General features: G+C 43.0%; 2 protein-coding genes across 6 annotated transcripts in view; one reads left to right on the forward strand and one right to left on the reverse strand.

Moving 5' to 3' along the window:
• The window catches only part of LOC124212992 (neuropeptide CCHamide-2 receptor), a 175,902-nt gene that overhangs the window by 101,292 nt on the left and 52,803 nt on the right, over positions 1–21,807 (reverse strand). The window contains exon 3 of one of the 2 annotated variants that reach the window (XM_069133482.1): positions 21,543–21,646. The gene's annotated coding sequence lies outside the window, so the exon portion shown is untranslated. Of the gene's footprint in view, positions 1–5,654; positions 5,742–21,542; positions 21,647–21,807 lie in introns of those variants that run through there. The other variant, XM_046614225.2, reaches the window with a different exon arrangement.
• LOC124212831 (neuropeptide CCHamide-1 receptor-like) overlaps positions 1–21,807 on the forward strand; it is a 70,031-nt gene that overhangs the window by 33,139 nt on the left and 15,085 nt on the right. The gene's annotated exons all lie outside the window — the stretch shown is intronic.

A 21,807-nucleotide genomic window follows, 5' to 3' on the forward strand; every position in this document is an offset into this window, starting at 1 on the left:
AGTTTAGTAGACGTGCTTGAAATCTACCTTTCTCCTGTTTCTGGAACCGACTTAGACGTCAATGTTAGATATCAGATTTCAGTGAGGTTCTAATTTCCATCTTAGAGTAAAGACGTAGCCGAAACCATTTCGCGTGTCTATCTGCATCTTTATCAAGCTAATTAGGTGCAGCCCAAAATACGACTGGCATATGCTTAGTCCCCATTCTCGGAATCCACTGTTCTCAAAATTTCAGCCATCTTGTCTGAAAAATAAACTCTAAGATGCCGATGATGGAGCGTTGAGCCTTGAGCCTTCGGAGAAGTCTGCAGGAATCTCTTTGAAACCGGGTAAGAAAAGAGAATCGATCGCTTTCACTGCTGCGTAATTGCGAAATGAAATGCGAAGTGAAATTGCAAAACATGCATATAACATAGAGATTCACTTCGCCGAAGAAGCCACGTTTGTTTGCTATTGAAAATCGAAAGAGAGTTAATACGCGGTTAATTTCCCCCAGCTCTTCTCAGGCGTCGAGTATCTTATCTACTACGGCAAGATTGAGATCTGTTGAAATTTATCGCGATGATCTATTTCGCCCCGCTTCACGTTGCCGAGCTTATTTAAGTAGCAACCACTTTGAACGAAATATGTATACACACAACTGACTTCCGGAATGGACCGTTCGGCTTACAGCAGACGCTTCGGAAATCCGCAAATCTACTTTATAAATCCCACGTCGGATGCTCGCCTAAAATATTTACCCGCTCTGTAAGCTATTTCAAATTCCCACGATGATCGGACGTTAATTTACTTGGTGAAAATCGAAAAATTCTCGGATCTATATCCATGCCCGGTACAGTCGTCAGCTTTACTGCCACGCATCGTCGACCTAAACATGATCGAGTTTTCGAGCCAACCAACAGCCAGCCTTGAAGATTTATACAATCGTTAAGGCCGCGTTCTTCACCCCCTGAAATGTTGAAAAACCACGAGCTGTTTCGCCTGCAGAAGCACTAATCACTTCTCAGACGCACAGTGAATTTCTGAGTTAAAATTTTCCCCCTCGTTGCCAGTCTACGAGTCTTCGGGGAAAACTAGGAGGTCGACAATGGCCTAGGCAACACGTAGCAAGGCGGCTAGACACGTCTTGCGGTTCCTAGCATACAAAATTCATCGCCGTCTCGAATCGCAAAGGGAATTCCTAGATTTCTAGACTCCCGAGAGACCGAAGAGCAAAATGTGGTCGCTTCTCGGGCCCAATGCTTGGTCCCCGAGCTTCGGACTTCCTAATTCAATTTTAATGCTCTATCGGGATACAGCGTTATGCGTGTTAATCAGCTCCTTAATCACCTGCCGGCGATGCGGAAAAAAGGTTCGTAAATGCTGAATTAGCGAGGACGTATTTAGTCCGGCAAATTAGAGCCGCTAAGGCGGAGAGGAAGAAAGGAATGAAAATAATACGAACCCTGAATTGTCGTTAAAAATGCAAATTGGACCCGCGTAGATATATACGTAATAGTAGTAATATAACAAGTAATACGCATATTTTTCTCTCACGAAAATTCCTCCGCGCGTGCACCTTCGCAATATATAACACGTCTCACGCGTGATTCATATCTAATTTTTAGTTGCTCTCGCATAACGCGAAATACGATTATTCCCCCCGTAAGAATATCGAGGGGATGATGAAAACTTTCGGTCTACTAACCCGGATAAAAGAATTAATGTCGGTGACGCGAATCGATGTAAATGGGAGATAAAGTTCGTTTTTTTAATGCTAAAGTAAAAAGTGAAAATACTGTCCTTCGGATGCCCGAATATCGACGAATCTGTACACTTAAAATTAGATGCATTTGTTTAAGTTCCAACTGGTGTTAAAATATCGCGATGCAGCTGTTAAGAAGGTGATCAGAGAAGTAAACTTTCACGGCCCTCCGAATGCTGAAACAATTTACTTTTACTTACTTACTCGTTTTACTGCGCGAGCACGTATTTAATTCTCACCTTGATTGGCGGGACAGTCGTTCGAATATTTCATCAAATTAGGGAATCGAAAAAATTGATGAGACGCTCTACAGACGCGGCGACCTTTCGCGGAGGTGGGCTAATTTCATCCTTACACACTTCTTAACTCATTCTTATCGGATGAACGAATTTTCGTGAGTTATAATACGTAATCATACAAGGTATTACCTGTTTAATTGACTAACTCACCGCTAATTATAAGTTTTCTTAATGTCTGACGCGGCGAACTCCCTACGATTTTCAACGTCGAACGCTGGCTTCGGTGTAGCATCGTCGGGAAAAATTTTACCACAGACGTAACGATATTTAACGAGACGTTGGAGAATTTATATCACAGAAGAAATCGGTCACGGCGACCTTCGAGGAAACTCCGAATCTAATTATTTATGATTGATAGTCTTCCGGCATGCTGATAAATTACAACGTCATAAGAGCCCAAAACCACGTTACGTGTACGATAATGACAATTTTGTTGAAACACGTGCTTGCCTATAACCAGGCAATAAATCAGACCCGAATTTCGATACCTGATCTTTGATAGATCCCGCCGTATATCAATCGAGGACTTGATACCAGAACCGCCGGTTATCACGGGGAAGGTTAAAGTTTCTCAAGACGGGCGATTTTCCTCACGTTATATCACCTCTGTCGCGAGCCCTACGGCTAAATTGGATTTTAACCCCCCGTAATTATTTAATAGGCTTTTCTACCCGCCGAGCGAGAAATTCGCCTATAATTCTTTTAGCAGGTCAAAAATACTCACCTCAGACGAGCGCTGAGCAATAAAAGATTGGGGTGGATAAGAGCGGTACGAAAATGAACGTCGTGGATCTTTTGTCGGCGGAATTAACAGGTATTAATTCTTAATTTCACGGGTTTAAAAACATTTTCCATGTATAACAACGACAATAATTGATCATTTGCACAGCGTCGAATGCCGCAGTTCGACGACAGAAGCGCTTTAGCGGATCAAATATTTGACGATAAATTTTCATTAACGGAACACCCGGTTATCCGTTATACCGTTCGCACGTACGCGGCCAATGGACTTCACCACTGTTGCTAATTAAGGGTATCAAATTTCCACTGTAACAAATTAGAAAAGTCTCTCTAGGCGATATCAAGGATTACACGGTGTAAAATTCAAGTCCGGACGACGTGTCTGTTCCAAGCTTAAGGCGTCACGTGCATCGCAGAAAGTAGAATTAATATTACAAACACCCTGGTTAAAATTAAAACCAGCTTCCATTAGCAGCCGTGCAATGTGGCTGTTCAAAAGTTTGAATAACACGACACGTGTTTTCTTCGTTTACGCGTAAATTGCCCGGCGGTTTTCAGTTGCTGACCAATCTGACAGACAGAAATTGAATGTAATTTTCCATTTTGCGATACGTGATGTTACGATACGTGTCGATACTTTTTTCTTTCCTTCCTTTTCAAAAACCTTGACGAGACCCTGCACGGCGGAGTAATTCCACCGCATTGCGTTTGCTTGTTTCGCCAAATCGCACTACACCCTGGAATCTCGTCAAACATGAAACTCACACCCGTGCGTACGGCATTGGGATTCATTCGCTCGATTACCTTCGCAACCACCGGCATTCCTTCAATTCCAATGCGCGTTGCAGCGACGAGTTTCATTTGCAACTCGTCGAAATCCTGACGTGCAGGTTTTCTTTTGACTAACTGTTTTTATTTCCAATCCAGGCACCGTTGTTGCAGATTAAAGAAAAAATTTTCCAACTCGATTATAAACCGAGGTCCTTGAAGGGCAGAATTGAATTGAAAATTAGTATCGAATAATTATCACCACGGTGCATGAAATTTGAAAGGGGGATATATTCACATGGAAATCAACGGCAATGGGAGCAAAAAATCGCTATTCCGAAGCGATCTCGGATTATTGGGAAAGTGATTAGGTATATCCCGCATTGAGTATACCAGGTATTTATCGTCAGTAAAAGAAATTCATGTTGTAATTCAACCCTCGTCGATTAGCAGGAATACCATCGAAAGCGTGGAATAATTTACCCCCGAGCCATTCAAGCCTCGGTGCGGCTTTTTCCACCCGGCGTTTTCGAATCCCGCCCCTTTCATCGTAAGGACTCCGTCATTCCATCTCTTCGACTCGCAGTACAACAAAAAATTGAGCTCATTCTTGGGCAGCTTACAATGGTAAATATATAATAAAAATTATACAATAATATTTTATAGTCGAGTAAAAATCGTGAAATTCTGTTATTTGTTTGCCATAGAGAAACGACCTAGAATCCAGCTACATTATTTATCGATAGAAACCGAAGTGCAGGTGCGCGTATCGAATTCCATTCCTCCTACGCTTTGAAATAATGGATTTGTATTTGCGACAGGACATATTCATTTCGCGGGTATATTTTCAGCCAAATATTTAATATCGATCACCGGAATCTATACCGTTGCACTTTGTATCGGACAGGACGCTTGAGTTACGTAAGCAAATTGTTAAAACGATATGAAATAATAGGAAATTTTACTCAAACCTTGAGAAGGTGGCTGAATGCCTTTCCACTGATTCAGGATTGACGTCATACCTACTCGAAGTTTAAAATTCCGACGACATAATTTCGAGTTATGAGACAGCGGGTAGCGTATCTACCTAAAGCTCATATTGTTGTATCGTCGGAAAAGCGAAAGCTCGCGCAGCAGCCCGAAGATCCTGAGCAGTAAAATTACCCCGTCACTTCCGTAGCTCGAGTGAATTATCACCTGTAAATAAATGAAACTGCTGTGGTTTCGGCCGAGGATTATACGCACGGGATCCGGGATTATTACAGTTCTGTATCGAGCCCTCAATCCGGTAGCTCCGGTAATTACTCAAATACACCGGTAATTACGAGAGGATCCTCGGCGATTTTGGAACTCTGTATCCCCCGGTTATTGCTGAAAATTAACGCGCCTGAAGCGAACCTCCGTCCACGATTTCACCGCGGTCTCCGTAAAAGAAAGACTTGAAGACAGATTTTTATCACGGCTCGACACCCTCGATAAGCCTGCTTACGATATGTATGTACAAGCCGTGAAGCCGACTTTATTAAATCTCGCGTGATTTCCTTCCCACGGTTTGCGGTAAGTCATCCCCATCTCGAAAGAATAGCCTGCTGCGAGCAGATTCAGATTTTATTTATAGCCAGGCGGATATCTTTGTTGTCCGCTTTCGAGAGACTGAGAACCGGACATTAATCCTCGAGATCTTCCTCTGACTGTGAAATTGAGAAGGGAAAAATTACGTACTGTAGTCTGCACGCGAGTATATCCAAGGGATTTCCTTATTTCAATTTCAATTCCAATTTCTCCTGCACGTTTTATACGTCCTGCCGCAGTTTTACCAACGCAGGATATCGCCGATGTTCGCGTCTGTGGCAGGACTCCGAGAACACCGTCAAACTTCCGCCTTTCCGGAAGCGGAAAGTCAGCCGTCTCTTACCGAAGCACGTTCCTCGAACCGTTTGGTGAGTTTGCGAGCTTTATAGTCGGCTGCAAGCTCGAAGAATCGAGGAGCGCGTCGAAGCTTGTCACGTATTATCGTTACGCTTGTTATCATTGTCCGACGATCATCAGAGGAGTCCAATAAATCATCCAGCCCGCGGTATTAAAAAATGATGTATACGTACCGTAAGAGTATCACTGGCGAATAGCTTTGGCGGTGCTATTTTTATCGTGCTTTTTATTACTCTGCGGAGAAAACGGGTGAACAATTTTCAGCCTGTTTATTTTTAAAGTCGCTGAATCCTGTCGAGATGAGAATTGAAAGATGGAGAGATCGATGAAAGAGGTTATAATTGTCTTGCTGCAAGACGCGTGCATCCGTCACTGTTTTAACAACCGATATGCATATTTGATCGCAAATTATATTCACAAACCCCGTGCATGCATGTGTGATCAAGGTGATAATTTTTATCGCCACTTATCTTAATTACGCCAGTGTGTATAATAATGCATATTACGAGTTGTTTTGGCGTTTACACTCCGTTAATGAATATTAAATAGTTGCACAGTCAGCCTAATTAATCGGTCATTGCCGCGCGTTCGCGTTTTTACACAAACGTTGTACAACATGCATGCCGATATAAATGAAATTCGTGTGATGATAAAACGATCAAATCTCCATCAAGTATTTTCCATTTCACGTGTTCGGGATTTTATCCAAAGTTCGTCCATGACTTTATACTTTATCATGTTTGTAATTTTGCTTTTCCCTGTTATAATTTTTTCATTTCAGCAGCGATTAAACCGCGGTTCTTTTTAACAGCAAACACCCACGCAATTAATTCAAACGAATCGTATCCTAAACCACGCTGTTTTATGCTACACGTTGAGATTTTACAGTTTTTCGAATACCGTGCGCATTGTCCCTCAATGAAATTCATTTCGACCCTTGTACGGTGAGGGGAAAACGTGTGCTAAATTAATTAATACCGTGCTAGCAAATTGTACACAACGATTTTGCACGCAAACAAATTCGCATCGTCGTATCCTCCCTTCCAGAATTGCGAACGCAACTGCCAAAGCTCAATTTAAACTTGCCCCGGGTATCATAACTCGTGTAATAATTCCCGGCTGACTGACGAAGTTCGAGTTGAGCTTTCACGCCGTAACCGTAACCGTCGTTCTATTCCGGTACCGCCAACAGCAGCTATTACGCCACGCTATCGAAACTCAATTTTCTACAAGCTTAAAGCCGCAGTCACGGCACGATCAATTTTTTTTCACCACGTTACCGAAGTATTCGGCTAAAGCTTTCAGTTCAGTGATTGTTGGTTATTTCGGCTAGCTGCGCCATTTTCAAAGATCGTCTAAAAATAAAGCTTCATCGATCGGCTTGTAAAACACGTGCTGCAAACACACGTTTCAACCACGAGGTATTTAATTGCCGAGTGATAAGTTTCCGCTGCTGTCGTATCTGAACCAAAATTTAATGCTCGATTTTCATCCCGCGATTGGATTATGGTGTGGGTATAAATTCGCTTATCCAATGTGTGATAAGTTCTCGTTGGCAAGGCGAAATCAGTTCACGGCAATACTCTGCAATATTCAAAATGTATTTCTGCGTTCTATCTCGCGTGATCTAAAAAGAACTCTTTAAGAACTGATCGAGTTGAGTGAAATCGGGAAGTTAAATCGTGTCAAACAATCGTCAACTTCGCACAAAAAACACGCTGAAAACTTCGCGTCGATTTATCAAGCCGGGAACGACAGCGAGGCAAAAGAAAATAGAATCAAAGGGACGCTTTTTGTAAATAAATTGCGAATAAAATTGCAAAACAATTTTCAGCCTCATCCTTCTAGACTCGCAACAGCAAGTAGCTTTGAGGAAAATTCTTTCCGGTAAATGGATGCAAAATGCAACGCCGTATGCATTCGGCCTTGTGCCAAGAAGCAAATTTTAACCCACCGTGTCTTCTCACACAAGTTTGGTTCTCGCGGGTTTTTCTTTAAGGAAATGGGCTGCGAGTCAAACCCTCCAAACGGAAAAACCCGCTCTGTTCACATGACATTTTCCACGCAATTTGAAGGTAGAGTATTATACGGTTCCCTTATCCGTGGAGTCTCAGCATCGTCGAAAATATTGACGGGAATTACGCGATGATGAAAAAACAGCCAAGTGAACTTTGTGACTCAACGAGTGTATAGTTAACGATCAGTTTCACAAACCCGCGTGAAAAAAGCAGAAGGATTCTTGTAAGACGGCATCAGGCTGAAGTTTGTAACGTTATTGTACCGATGCAACTTTAAAAAAAATCGTTAATTTGCAAATTTAGAGAATTGCCTGAAATTCAAGAAACCGTTACCAATCTCAGATTTTGTTAAAGTCAACTTCTCGAGTTATTCTAATGGTGCAAAATAGTAATTTTTGTTTCAACGTTAGTAACTTCAGATACGTGAAACGGCAACAACGGCAACGGTGCAGCAACGAGATACCGGAGTTCTTACAGATTACTCACCAAGACATTTTTTACGCCCTACGGAATTATTTTCGTCTTTTTCTTCAAGTTTTCCGTCTACGTCGGATAGGCATTTATTTATGTCAAAAATACGACTGCAGGCTATCAAACCATGGAGTTTTACCTAACCACGGGAGAGGGAAAAAAAGCTCGCGAAAGCGAAAGCTCCCGGGTTACTTACTCGTATAGGCTCGGGCGATGTATGGAGTGGAAATTAATCGCTCTACACTGAGAGAAGCAGGGTGCGCAAATTCCGAGCCCGCATTTGGCTTTGATGCATTGGAGATATGAAAGTACGTCTGTCTGATTCGGGTTGATCTTCTTTCTGGTAATTGAAATGTTTCATTCCCACTAGGTTGGAAAGACTTTTCGGGAACAGAACTGGAAACAATGTATGTTTCTCTTCCCTTCCAATCTCCCTGAAATTCTCGCTTCTTTATCTTTTTTCCAAATAATTCGTACCCTCCTCTGCAGTCTCATGGGTTAATGTTTCATGCCGTTGGCAATAACCTGAAAACGAAAACTCCGTCGGACCGATATAACACAAATTTTATACGGTGCCCAAGTCATCGCCTACATGAGTATGTATATCAGCTAAAAATCTCACACGGAATTTGAAATTCGGAACGATCCTGACGGCCTTGAACTTTTTGAAAGCTACGACGGGCTTTCCATTATCGAATAACGTGGCTCTCTTTCTGCGATGGATCCAAATTTAGTGTACAGACATGAAAGTGGGCGAAAGTTTTTAGCGAGTGGATTGAGTCAGTTTGAACATGTGACAAAAAATTTATGATACTTCAACATCAAAGCTTGTTTTTTGCACCGAGTGCAGCAAACATGCGGCGAAATAAACTTGTTAATTATAGAAGGTGGGACCGGGCAAACCTAATTGGGTAGAGCTGAACTTAGACTATTTGACACCTAATCCGACCTACGCAGAGAATTTCGCCAAACTTTTTGTCATGATCCCAACGACGTGCCTCATAGCTGTGCAAAGTGGGTGGGTGGCGATGTAAACTGTGAAGAGTGATCGTAAAATTTCACTTTTTGCAAGAAGTATAGTGCAGAGTTCTTTGTCACCTAACCGTGAAACTAGATGTGCAAAAACTTTTCAGCTTAATATTCTCTTCTCAAGATTTTCAATTAGCGGGTTTTTCCGTCCCGGTTATCACCCCGCGATTTTCCCCTTACATTAATCATATTCCAGCAGAGGAGTGCAGGTTCACGTTAGATTTTGAAAACCTAAACTTCTTACGCCGATCGTTCTAACAAACAGCTGCAAGATAAACGGCGATATTTGCAAATGACTCAAGCTAAAAAGATAAATCTAACCAATTTTAGCTCTTTCCTCGTATTGTGCGTCAAGCGAAAAAAGCTTTGTACAATATGCTTTGACATTATTTTGAAAAAAAAAAAAAAAACAAATGTATACAGTGCAGCGTCTCTCGTCCGAAGCACGGTTTCTGCAGGCACCACTACCCAGTGCGTTTAAAATGACCTTTTTAAGTATAATAGAGCGCCCTGAAAGCTTCGGCGGCGTAGCAAATTTTCAGTTTATAACGTGGCGGTATTTTTTATTCCCTTTTCTACTTTTCCCTCTGGTTCCTTGCTGCAAAAATCAATTACATCCTACCAGCCCGTACAGCCATTATACATCGCGGGAGTTCGGCGTCGTCTGCCTTTTAGCTCAAAGACATAAAAAATTGCGCTTCGAATCTGCGCCAGGAGAAAACTCCGGCAAGTATGTATCGCGGGAATTTACAGCATGTGCATTACACCTATCTCTTGTCCTTGCTCATTTCCACTCGCTCGTCGCTTGATTAATAGCTGTGGGGCGCCACGGTTCCCACACGAGGCTGATAAGGACCTTTAGCGACCCTGTCACGTGATGCGTCAAGGGGGGGAAAAAATATAGAATAATAAAGTGAAATATATAAAATGGTAAATTATGCATGTGGAAGAAGACAGAGGGTAGCGGAGAGAGGCGGAGAAAGGCGAGGAAAGGTGGATAGACGAAGGAACCACTGAAAATGAATCAGAGGCTACGGAAGTATTTGGACGAAGTTCCAACGTAATTTTACGCCTCTGCCTTACATGAGTGGCTTTAAATATTTATTGGCTCATTTCCCAGCATGACACGACTTTTTGTTTACCACGGTGGGTCACCGGATGTTTTTTTTTTTCTTCCACCGCAGACACCCTACACGCCGTCATATTTACACGAAATTTTACCGTCGCAGACCCGGTAAACAGCTTTGAGAAAGCTGCGCCAACCCCTCGAATAATCATCCCCGGAATTTCTGAGAATATCTTCGAATATTTCCGAGGTATTCCAGACGTTGGATAATATCTGATACTGAAATATCGACTCGGGAATATTAAAACTCAGAGCTGCGAAAGCTTTGAACCAAGAAGCGGGGAAATCGTTATTATCTGTGAAAAGTCCCATCGGAGAATCTGATTAGAAATTCAAACACATTCACTTCGCAGCTGCTATTGTTCTTCCTCGATTCACCCTCGAGGGAGAGAAGGAGAGACGGTGAGAATTTAATTGGGAAAATTTTCAAGTGTGCAACCTTATCTCGTAGTAAGTTTTCAACTCGCGTAATTCCCCGAGAGGCGGATCGATGCGGTATCGGTATCGTCTCTCCGTACAATCGGCAAGTCATTCCGAACTGCGAAGCACATTGTTCACCGAACCGGAAGCCGTAGGCTCCTCAGATTCATCTCTGTCGTATCGCTAACGTGTCCTGAAGAACAACGGTATCAAGTTGTCGGTGAGTGTCAGAGCCACCTTCGTCTCGGGGGTACCTATATCACCCGGAAAATTACAACTCAACCCCGTACGAGATGCTCCGACTTCACTTTCCGCGGCAACATGATCGAGCAGCTGCCCGGAAACCCGACACGCCGAACGAAATTTCAACAAGATCATTTTAACGACGAACAAAGCAAGGGCCTGTTCAAGAACTCCTCTCGCGATGACCGCAATAATTACAGACTTCCGGAATTAACATATCTGAGCTTCTGTTGTTAATAAAATTATTGTCACCGTCGAAACCGGCCCCTTTCCTTTAGTGGAAAACGAATAATTGTGTAGTTTCCATGTTTGTAACGGATATACGGCTTGCGGATTTGCCTAACTAATGAGAAGAACTTGCAAGCTCGTCTTCAAAGTCGATGCTGAGGTTACAAAGGCCGCATTAACGAATTTTGCTAACGAGGCTGAAATGAGTTGTAGTTGAAACAGACGATCCTGCACATGGAGGAAGAGTCCCAGCCCGAATCCCTGCGCCATGCACAATTTGAGCGAATTTCCCGAGCCAAGTCCGTCCGCAGGGCCGTTTCACTGGTACCGAATTTCACCCCCTTGAACACTTCCGCGTCTGAAAAAAGTCCTCCCGTTCTCCTCCTCTTAATTTTTCATCCACTTTCATTGCGGTGAGTAGTGAGTATTAGGGTGGTTCTTATTTTAGCCATGTCGGAATTTGTTCGCGCTCAACCCCCAAAGTAATCGACATACTCGTGTATAGAAGAAAAATCTGGCCAAATCCCCGAATTTTTCCGATAATTCCAACACGTCCCGTCAAGCAGTCGAATTTTTATACATAGAAAAATGCCTGCATTTGAATTTGTTTTAAGAAAACGGTTTATTAATTTAAAACCGTATATCACAAAAAAATTCCTCTGGCTATTTTCTGGGGAATTTAATGCTCTACAAGAAATGCCTCTGGTAAAATTTTCGTAAATCTAGCGAAGAACTGTTTCTATTTTTTCACTTTGACACGAACAAAATAGGAACCACCCTAATAAGTATATCCAGGTCGTTGCAGGGATGAAAAGAATAACGCGGGATGTTCTGGACGCGTTTTGCCAGACAGCGAGACGCGATACAATACGAGTCGTCGCCTCGTAGCAGTGACGCAGTTGTTGTAAAATGACATCAGGCTGTTACTCTAATTACCAGTGCGGGAGTTCGAGCTTCCGTTGCATCCGCAGAGGTCGAAGATCCTCCTCCGGCCGCAAGAGCCGAGCTTCAGGCATCTTGCAGTCCTGATTGAATTATTACAACGAATACCGGGGGGTGTGTGAAATTTGCCCGATCCTCGACGCGCTGGAGGAGGGTAAATAACAATTCGGAGTACAAAGGACGAACGAAATACTATAACCTGAATTTTGATATTCATTTCCAAGGAAAATCACGGCTGGTGCATGACAATTTGACAGCGATATATTATAATAACGGGGCTGCTGCTGCTGCTGCTTGACGTGACAGAATTTTCAGTCAAGCACGCATACACATTTTTAAACGTCACTCACCCTCGCAGGAGCCGCGACGCTCGTTCCAATTAAAACCTCAAACGAACAGATGGGACAATAAATTTGAAACGTTGTTTGAAAATGCCTCGCCGATCCGACTGTTCGTTATTTTACCAGAATGTACCGTATTCGGCACTGCAGAGGCGGCTCGTGCCAAAACTGAATGATATACGAATTTGCAAGCCCAACGAATGCAACCGAATCTATATCCGGAGTAATAATTGGCCGATCATTTCGATCGACACACGGGCGTTTACGATCTAAACCTCAGATTCTTTGAAGAACAAATGACTGAGTGATCAGTCAAGAATAAAGAGAAAATGAAATGTTGCGGAAATATCTGAGGTCAAACAAAGCGTTCTTCAGAATTTTTCAATCGTAAAACTTGACTACGCTCACCGAGAAACGGATCGAGAAAAATCCGACGAAACAAAAAGCTGCGCCCTCGTTCCGCAAAGAGCAGGCGAATTTCTGAAAGCTTAAAACTGGCAATTTCATTTCACCGAGTGACTCTTACAAACGGTCGAAATAATCGTCGCGAAAGATGTTGTGGCGGGATTTCTCAACCGCGAGAATCCGGGCATGTTCGAATGCATAATAGGCTTATGTTGGTGCGGTTATAACGGTGGAAACTTGAACACACATCAAAGCGAAAATGGCCATATTCAATTTCCTCGTCGTGAAAGTTCTAAGCGTATTTTTTAACCGTGCCGAAACGCGCTGAGTATAAAGTAAGCTGGTTGGTTCATGGCGGTGTATGTAAAAATATTTACGGTGAAAAATGCGATACGGTCTGTTGATCGCAACGGAGGATCTGACTTCTCCCGACGCTATACAAAGAAGTCGCTGAATACTTCAACATATCGTCCGTACATGATCCGCAGCAAAAGGGATCAGCTTTGGGAGAAGATGTGTCGGGTTTTTTTACGCGCCGTCAAGTGTGTAGCTTTAAAATATCTCCAAAGTTGAAAATATCTATGCTGACATACAGCCGACGGTTTCATCCAGCGGTCAAAAAAATCCCCAATGCAGTGAACGATCTCGCAACGTGCGGACAATAAATCGGGCCAGTGTTAAAATCGGATTAAACCAAAGCTACGCAGACGGCTCGTCGCGTAGATTTAATCGGCAAAAAATTGCTGTCGCAGCCAGCACGCGAGGCCTGAGTTGTACGACTGGAAAAAATTAATTCAACCAACGTGGCCTCTTTCTTCATACTTTACGCCGTAAACCACCCCCGCTTATTATTAGCGCCTTTTCGCAGAAGTGCGTGTCAACTTTCCACCAAGAACCTACGGAGACCGCCGAAAAACGAGCAACCTGCCTGCACCCACGCGCTATCTAAATCAGACCAATCGCAAAGCACTCGAGGGTCGCAACCCCTGCAGTCAAGGGATAAATGCGCCTGTAAGACGCCTACACAATTTACCTCTTCGAAACGGATACTCGAACTGTCATTATTACGAAATAATATATTGGAATTGGTCTGTGGAGTTTGGCTTTTGAAGAATTTTCTAGGGCAAGTGAACCGATTATTAACGCGTCTAGACCCAATTATTGACCCTACGATTTTTCAAAATTATAAATTGACGACACGAATTGTGAATTTTTCGATGCCTGAAATCAATCGCTAGAGGGTTAAACACTACAAATTTATTTTTTAGACATTTTAGTACTAACGATCGAACAGATACAACCAAACAATGTCGATAATTGAAATAGGGTCGATAACTGGGACATTTACCTCACAAGCTTTCTACCGTAACGATCCAAGACCAGGACTGGAGAGAAAAAAAGTGCGAGCTTGCAGAAAGTGCGTCACGTTCTTCGGGAATAATCCAATGTCACAATGGAGACAATCGCGAGTGAATCTAGGTTACACCGGAAAATGAATTCACATTCTGGAGTAGGTTGCAAGGCTGAAACTGAAAGTAGAAATCAATGGATGGATTTCGCCAGGCTTAGAGTAGTTATTCAAACAATTCTAGTAATCGACGCACGAATTCGTGAGATAAAATAGCGGCGTAATAAATAAGCGCTTTCGCCACTTGGCGAAAGTAATGGAACAAATAAGCCAGCGTCAATGAGCCCGATAAGAGGACGGCGTTCAGGGAAAAGACCATCGCGATAAAGGAGCTGGCGCCGGTCCTTTTCACCGATTTCAAGCACCCGGCGCGGCTTCGCAAGCAGATTGCGGAGCTTCGCGCAAAGCCGAGAAATGTACCTAATTGTCAGACAGCAGAGCAGATAGTCGGAAAATTAACTCATCGCCGAGTAGAATAGAGACACAGGGAGAGCTTAACTACCCGTCTGGCTGACGTCCAAGTTGACAGCGTTGCGTCGGATAGACGCCGGCGTCTTTCTCCATGTAAATTCGCCCGAGCACCATCGAGACCTGTTAGCCGCGGTTCATTTGCCGCATCGAATATTCGCCTTTTTAGACTCGCCAAAAAACCGCGTCTCGGCCTAGAATTCGCCCCCTTGTTAAGCTCGGTACGCCGAGTCCATGATGTATGGACTTGATCGTTGACGAGCCTGGGGGGAAAAGGGGAAGGGTGCATTTTTGATAGTGGGAATAAAAATTCCCAACAGTACCAAAGACGCGGTTAAATCCGCACCGTTGTAATCAAAAGATTTCTCTCCCCTGCCGCCGTTTCCGACACGTTGTTAAACACGGTTTTCCATTATAAAATATTGTGATCAGTAATCAGGCGAAGTCACTGCAACACCGTTATGGAAAACGTGTCCAGAAAACTGTCGGACCGTTATTGCGGGGGTTGAATATCTGAAATTCAAATTCTCGGAGGGATTCTGAGCATTATTTATAACCCCGAGTCGAAACGGAATTACGGAGTTTGGATCAGAAACTCGGAACATCCACGTATTCGACTTTTTTATTTATTTAGTTTTTTTTTTTTTTATTTTTTTTTTATTGCAAATCACTTGCCAAAACTTTTTTTCACCAGTCGTAAGTTACCTCGGTTTCACCCGGAATCAGCCGAAGGTTACATCTCGTGTTCGAGGTATCTTTTTTCTTCTCGATTACCCGTGATTAAGGCTACCAGCTATCGGGATTCACATGATTAATCGTTGCTTCTCATCACCACGTGCATGCCGCCTGGCTAATTACCTCGCTTATATACGGATTCCGGTCATGCGAGAATTCTGGGAATTTTCTCCTTCGTCATTTCTGATATGTACATCGAATAGTTCGCCCCTGCACCTTCGGCGGACTATTTTGCCCATGCTTCGATCGCCACTTTTGTCGTGCTCTTTACCTGATCCTTGCGATTCACACAATTCTGATCGAGCATCGGATCAGCTTTTTCAGACATCCAAGGTGACACTTTGATACCCGCTTACCGTGGGTGTGTGATGGGATTCGATCCACCGTCCATGAAATAAATTTTCGAGTTGTTTGCCGGCCGTATGATTCGATAAAATATTACAATCGCATATTAGCAAACGCGATATTGGTTGTTTTATGTAAATTTTTCAAGAAACGTATAAATTTCGGGTCCTTCAAAAAAGTCTTGCGATAATTTATGCGATTTGAGTCGGCATGCTTATGTCATTAGCGTGCGTCGTAAATTTACCATTTTTAAGGGGAAACACTTTTACCCAGTCAGTTCTTCCTTCCGTACGGTAAGAGGATCGTTAGGAAGCTGCTGCCACGCTACTTTCCACAAGTACTTTTTTGCTTCTCTCTGTCGCACTCACTTTCTGTGGCACCCTCGGATTTTGCGCTTTCTCCACCCCCCATCGTCCATTCCGATGGCCTTTTCCGCGCGCACGACAACTTTGACAAGCTTTTAAGGATAACCACGAACCTGTCATCTCCTTGGTATAAAATCTCCGCTACGTTTCGGAACCTGGATTACTCCAAGTGCTGATCGCCTTCGTATCCGAAAAATCCGATCAACTTTGATGATCTAGAAATGGCGAGTGAAGTGAAAACATACCGATGCTTATAACAAATTAACGTGCAAACGTGAGTCACGAATGAAATATTTGTTTAATGCTTCTGTCGATCGAGTAAAAGGTTTCGATAAGCTATAATGGTAACACTTCGCAATCTTTATTTACCCAGTACTCAACGTGAAAACCTTTCACTCGTATATCTCTAATCCTCAGTTTCGATCAAGTCCTTCCTCCTTTCATCGCAAAAGGATACGTCCAAATCCCTGAATGCCGAAATCGCGGTCCAGATTCCCTTCGACGGAGGCACGTTAAAAAAATTGGCGAAAGCAGGCAAACAGATTTATTGCAGGACTGTCACAACTCACAAGTCAGCATGTATCGATTCTCACGTCGTCGCGTGAGGCGGGATAACGTAGTTTAACCAATTATACGGTAACACGTAGCAAGCGGTCTCCACGCGCCATCAATCAAAAACCGAGGTCAGCCTTGTCCCCAAATGTTCGGGTCGGTTTACGGCCGGAGTCTCGAGTCCTCCTAAAGACCCGTGTGAAGTCGTCCGTGAAGTGTTGACGCTCTCCGCAGAGGTGGCCGAGGACATCCGGGCGTTGACTGGTCCACGTGCCAGATAAGACGGCGAACCCTGTCCCTTCCAAGATATCCCTTCGAGTGACGGTGGTGATCGTAGCAAGGATTTTCACTCGAGCGTCGCATTGCGATAACTGTGATACCGGGGTGGAATTGATGTTGGGAGGGTTTGTATAACTTCGGGACAATTATCTCGCCTCGATATTGGAGGGCAGTCGAAGAACAGGACGGATCTACATCCCGGCTCGTCCAAGTTCGCCGATTACGATGATCCAGATGAATGCGATCACGATCCAGAGATCTCGCGTCTCTACATTACAGAGCTTATAGATCGAGGAAATCGATATGACTGGTAGCAAATGAGAAGGGAATTAATACAGTTTGGATTCGACACCAGATCCTCGAACTTCTGGAGACGTCGAAAGAGTCGTTTTTTAACAGACGATAATAATTCAGTGACGGATTGATACCACGTGGGACGTACACAGCGTTATCGGAGCAGTTTAAACGATATTTCACTCTGTGTGATGGATGTTCGTCGTTCCTGCGGTGAGCAGGAGGGGGGGAACCGTATTCAGGTACGCAGTGCTCGATAGGAACGAAAGCCGTACTGTGGTTGCCATTAACGGCTAAGCTGTAAGTATATTTACAAAACGATAGGAGGTCATTTATTTTTACGAAATAGGGTGTGATGCTGGCACGATTGCCAACCGCGAGCAACATAAATTGCCCGATTCCTGCCAAATCTTACTGCACCGCCTCCATCGCCGACCTAACTTCCGGCTAAATGTAATATCGGCGTCATTTGATTTGTCCGACTTGTTTCGAAACGCCGTATAACGAAATCATCCTTATATTGACACTAGATTGCGGTAATCGGAAAACAACGACGATAATACGATTTAATAGCGAACAGGAGGTCGCGGAATATCAACCGGCGAACCATATTTTTCCGCCATCAGAGCGTGTTCGTATAAAAGCCGTAAGAAACGTTGTTATTTATCTGCTACGCATATAATATATGGAGCACGTTCACCGTCGTTATCGACACGTTGGCCGCAGAAGGAAATGACTCTTATAACTCCGACAGGATCCTGTTGCAGGGACTTTTACCCTTCGCACTTCCTTCGCCGCGTTGCTGTTACAAGATAAATTTTTTATCCCGTATATCGCTTACTTTTCTACCCCGCTAAAGGTAATTAAGTGTAAGATAGATCGGCTCGCGATGTGAAAATCCGCATCGTTACCAGACCAGCTTCTCTTCCCCTTATATGAAATATCCGCTGCTGACGTCACGACTTGTACATAATACGCATCCCCCCGAGTGCGCGAAAATATAAAGAGAAAAACGGAATGAGAAAGAAACTGAGTTATTGATCGTAAACCAAATCCCAAGTTCTCATCACGCTTCACCGAGCGGATTACGGCCTCTCAACCATCCAAAGACTATCTAATAGTAAGTTGACGTCTGCAATGTACCGCAATCTCGCGATAAGATTCTGCAGCATTTCCCTCTGGGCCTCAAGGGGCAAGTAACATTACGATCGGCTGCATCTAGGCATCGCAAATCTCGATTGCCTCCACATTACCCATATATCCATACCTCTGTAACGTAAATCGATATTTCCAGAAAACTGCACTTCTCCAAAAAACAAAGAATTATTTTCAGATAAAACAAACCTTCCCGGTTACTCAAGGAACTCAGTGACTCGAGCACGCTGATTATTTTCCAACCCTCGTATTTCAAATATCCCTGTAAAAGGTGGTAAAACATTTTCACCAAAGCCCCGCCACGAATCAGGGAACCATATTTGTTAGCAATGTCATGCAGATCGGAGTTGTCGATATTTTCAATTTTGACGAGTGCACTTGACCGTTTACCCTGCTGATTGCGGTTAGACATTTTTCGCTCTTGCTTGACCAGTTTTTGGAACATCGATGTCGGCTGGATTTTCTACCTACTATTCGCCGCTGAAACATCGCAGACTTTCCCTACCGTACGGTGTAAGTGAGAGCTGCTCGTTTATGAAAGAACAATATTTACTTTCGGAAAATTCAAGCGCATAAACTTTATCCCCAGTAAACCTATGTATGTGTACACAGTCTGTACCTGCCGGCTATGACGCCGACGTCCGCGTCGGATTAGCTTGGAATTGTACCCTAATCTCTTGATCAGCACGTAGAACTCACGGTGTGTATATTTGGGGATTGAGAAGAAGGGAGTTCAAACTTCGCAGGCACTTTCCGAACTAGTCTCCCCTTAGGTGCTTTATTCCTTCTACTTTTCTCCCCCGATGCGCAAGAGGACCACCAATACCCTCCAGTGGAAGAAGACGTGTGTTCGTATATGTTGACGTGTGAAAAAACGATCTAAATAGCTCGAAAAAATTTGCATCCGAGGACCACCTGTTTCGCACGAGGGAAGATATGACGTAGGCGCGTAGCCTGTAAAAGCTGTTAGCTTTATTATCAGCCAATTTTTGTGAAAGCTCCTGTTTTCACGCTATTTTCAGCAAGTGACACCGCGATTCTCGCGTCAAGGCAGAGCCGGGCTAAAACGTCCAATTCATTCTCGTCGATGCAGTCAGAATAAAAACAGGACCAGACTTACTGCAGTGGATTCAACTAATTCCCTGAAATTTCGCGCTTCTGCACTGCTGCACTGCTCACATGGCATTGAAATTCGTCGGTGAGGATTTTCGCTAATTGAAAGCACTCTCAACGGGGGAGTTCTGCTAATGAATCGCGACAGGAAACACGGGAATCTAACGGGAATTTCTAACTTGAGAGACAAGGGGGTTAATTTAGTTCTAGTTTTACCCTCCATTGATCTCGATTCAACCCCACATTTAAACTCGACCGTTGACGGTCAGGCTTGAACGAGCCAAATTACTTGGTCCGAATTATGCATTCTCGCCAGTCTTATTGTCACACGCATCCAATTGCAAAAAATCGCTGTTTTCGTAATGTTTTACCACATTTGCAAAAATTTTCGGTAATTCGATCGGTGCTGGACTATTTTCAAGATACCTACGGTGCGTCGGAAATCAATTAATAAGATCGTTCCGAATGGGTACATGTATAATTTAGTGCTCCAAGGTCGATCAAACGGTGCATGTACATTGATAACTAAACTCGGCTTACGGTTACAGGATCCAGATTATTGAATATTACATACGTACCGAGTTCGAGAGTTAAGTGCATATATCACTGACGATATGGCACCGGAATATCGGATCGCGTTTTCAATGATAAACTGCAAAGTGAATTGTATAATGTTAGATCGATTGGAATAGCACGGTTTAACATTGTCATTATTACCATTTTCCAGTGACTTCGTAGTCGTATTTCAAACGCGAGTAGCTGTATGAAAGCTAATGCACGATTCAATTTCGCCGAGGAAAAGGTAATAAAATTTTACATGAAAGAAGAATTGCACGTTTCATATACGTTCCGATATGTATAATTCTGTTGTTATATTAAACCTGCATCTACAGCGGTTTCCGTCAACGACAGAAGGCTCTCAAAAGTTTTCGACAAATCGTTTCAAAACTATCTTCCAACTTTGCATTTTATTCACTTACATCGTAAAAGTGTCACGCCGATTTCAAGCATTAATACTAACCCTTCAACGAATTATCCGCATACCTGTAATCACATTCATTTTTCGTAGATTAATAATTTGCTAAAGTTAGTAACAGCGGCTACATTCCAGTCGTGACAAATTATAAGAAATTATGAAAACTTTGAAGACAGGTATTCGAGGCCTTCGTTATATTAAACTAATCTAGCGTATTACCCGTCCACGGTAACGTGATTAACTCTTCTCAACACCGATGAGGTGATCCGTCTTTGAATTTTGTAATTAATATTAAACGGGGCTGGCATAGCGCCTAAATCGTGTTGTCTCTCTATCAAAAAATGTATAATTTTTCTTTACTCAGACTAAAGAGTAAAGTTTTTGCACATCCTTGAGTCCATCCACTCTACTAGTTCAACGGTTAATCTACATTCGGTCCGAATCTTTGATCAGCCGTTGAATAATTGAACCGACGCGAGCGCTGCGTTGGAGACGCAGAACGAAAAGCGTATTCGTTAAAAACTTTGCAAAAAATGTTCGTGCGTCGTACCGATTACGCTCTTGCCGGCTGATCCGTGGACGAGATTGCTGTCCCGTAATTTTAATTAATTTCCCTCCTCCTATTTTACGGTTAGCATTGTTTTTGCCCGCTCCATTCAACTCTCGTATGCGAAACACCGCGCCGTAGAGATAGTATAAATCAGAAATAGTCCTAGACTTGATTCAAATCTCCCGGGCGGCAAGTACCTCTAATTTGTAGAAGTCTAGCTTTTATCACCGATCGCAGAGCTTACTCGGCGAGTTTTAGTCCAAGGGTAGGTATGCTAAATTGTTGAAACCCTTTTTATCGGAGATTAAGCTCTCGTTTCATAGCTTTCCCACGTCGACGCACTTTATTAGAGAAAATTTGCATAAGGAGCACGCTGTTTGACGGGTTCATACAAGCGTCTGGTTTTTTCCCTGCTTTTTATCCGTATTTTTACGATTCAGAAAAGATAAGAAAAAACGAAACGATCCTTCTCCAAAATATGGAACAATAACGGTCGAGTTACGTTTAAAAAAATAGAATACTATCTGCTCAAATCTTTAAAATTTTTTCAAAGTACATATGTAATAACAATAGCATAAGTACATACGTATATACTTACCAATCAATCCAATGGAATCCTCTCAGCCGTTTCCCACCATATTGGATTTAAGTGAACTTCCATCTACTTTGGAACACGTTACTCAAGGAACCGATTTCATTTTCCTGGAAATTAGAATTTTTACCACCATTATTTTTATTATTTTCAAACTAGTTTGACTCGTCTTATAATTAATTTTTTTCTATGCCCCTTTGCCAAACGAACAATATACGTTCTGAATAAAATCTACCCAAGTGGAAAACTATGATTGTTAATTTCGTCAATG

This window comes from Neodiprion pinetum, chromosome 1 (assembly GCF_021155775.2).
Source record: "Neodiprion pinetum isolate iyNeoPine1 chromosome 1, iyNeoPine1.2, whole genome shotgun sequence".
NCBI lineage: Eukaryota > Metazoa > Arthropoda > Insecta > Hymenoptera > Diprionidae > Neodiprion > Neodiprion pinetum.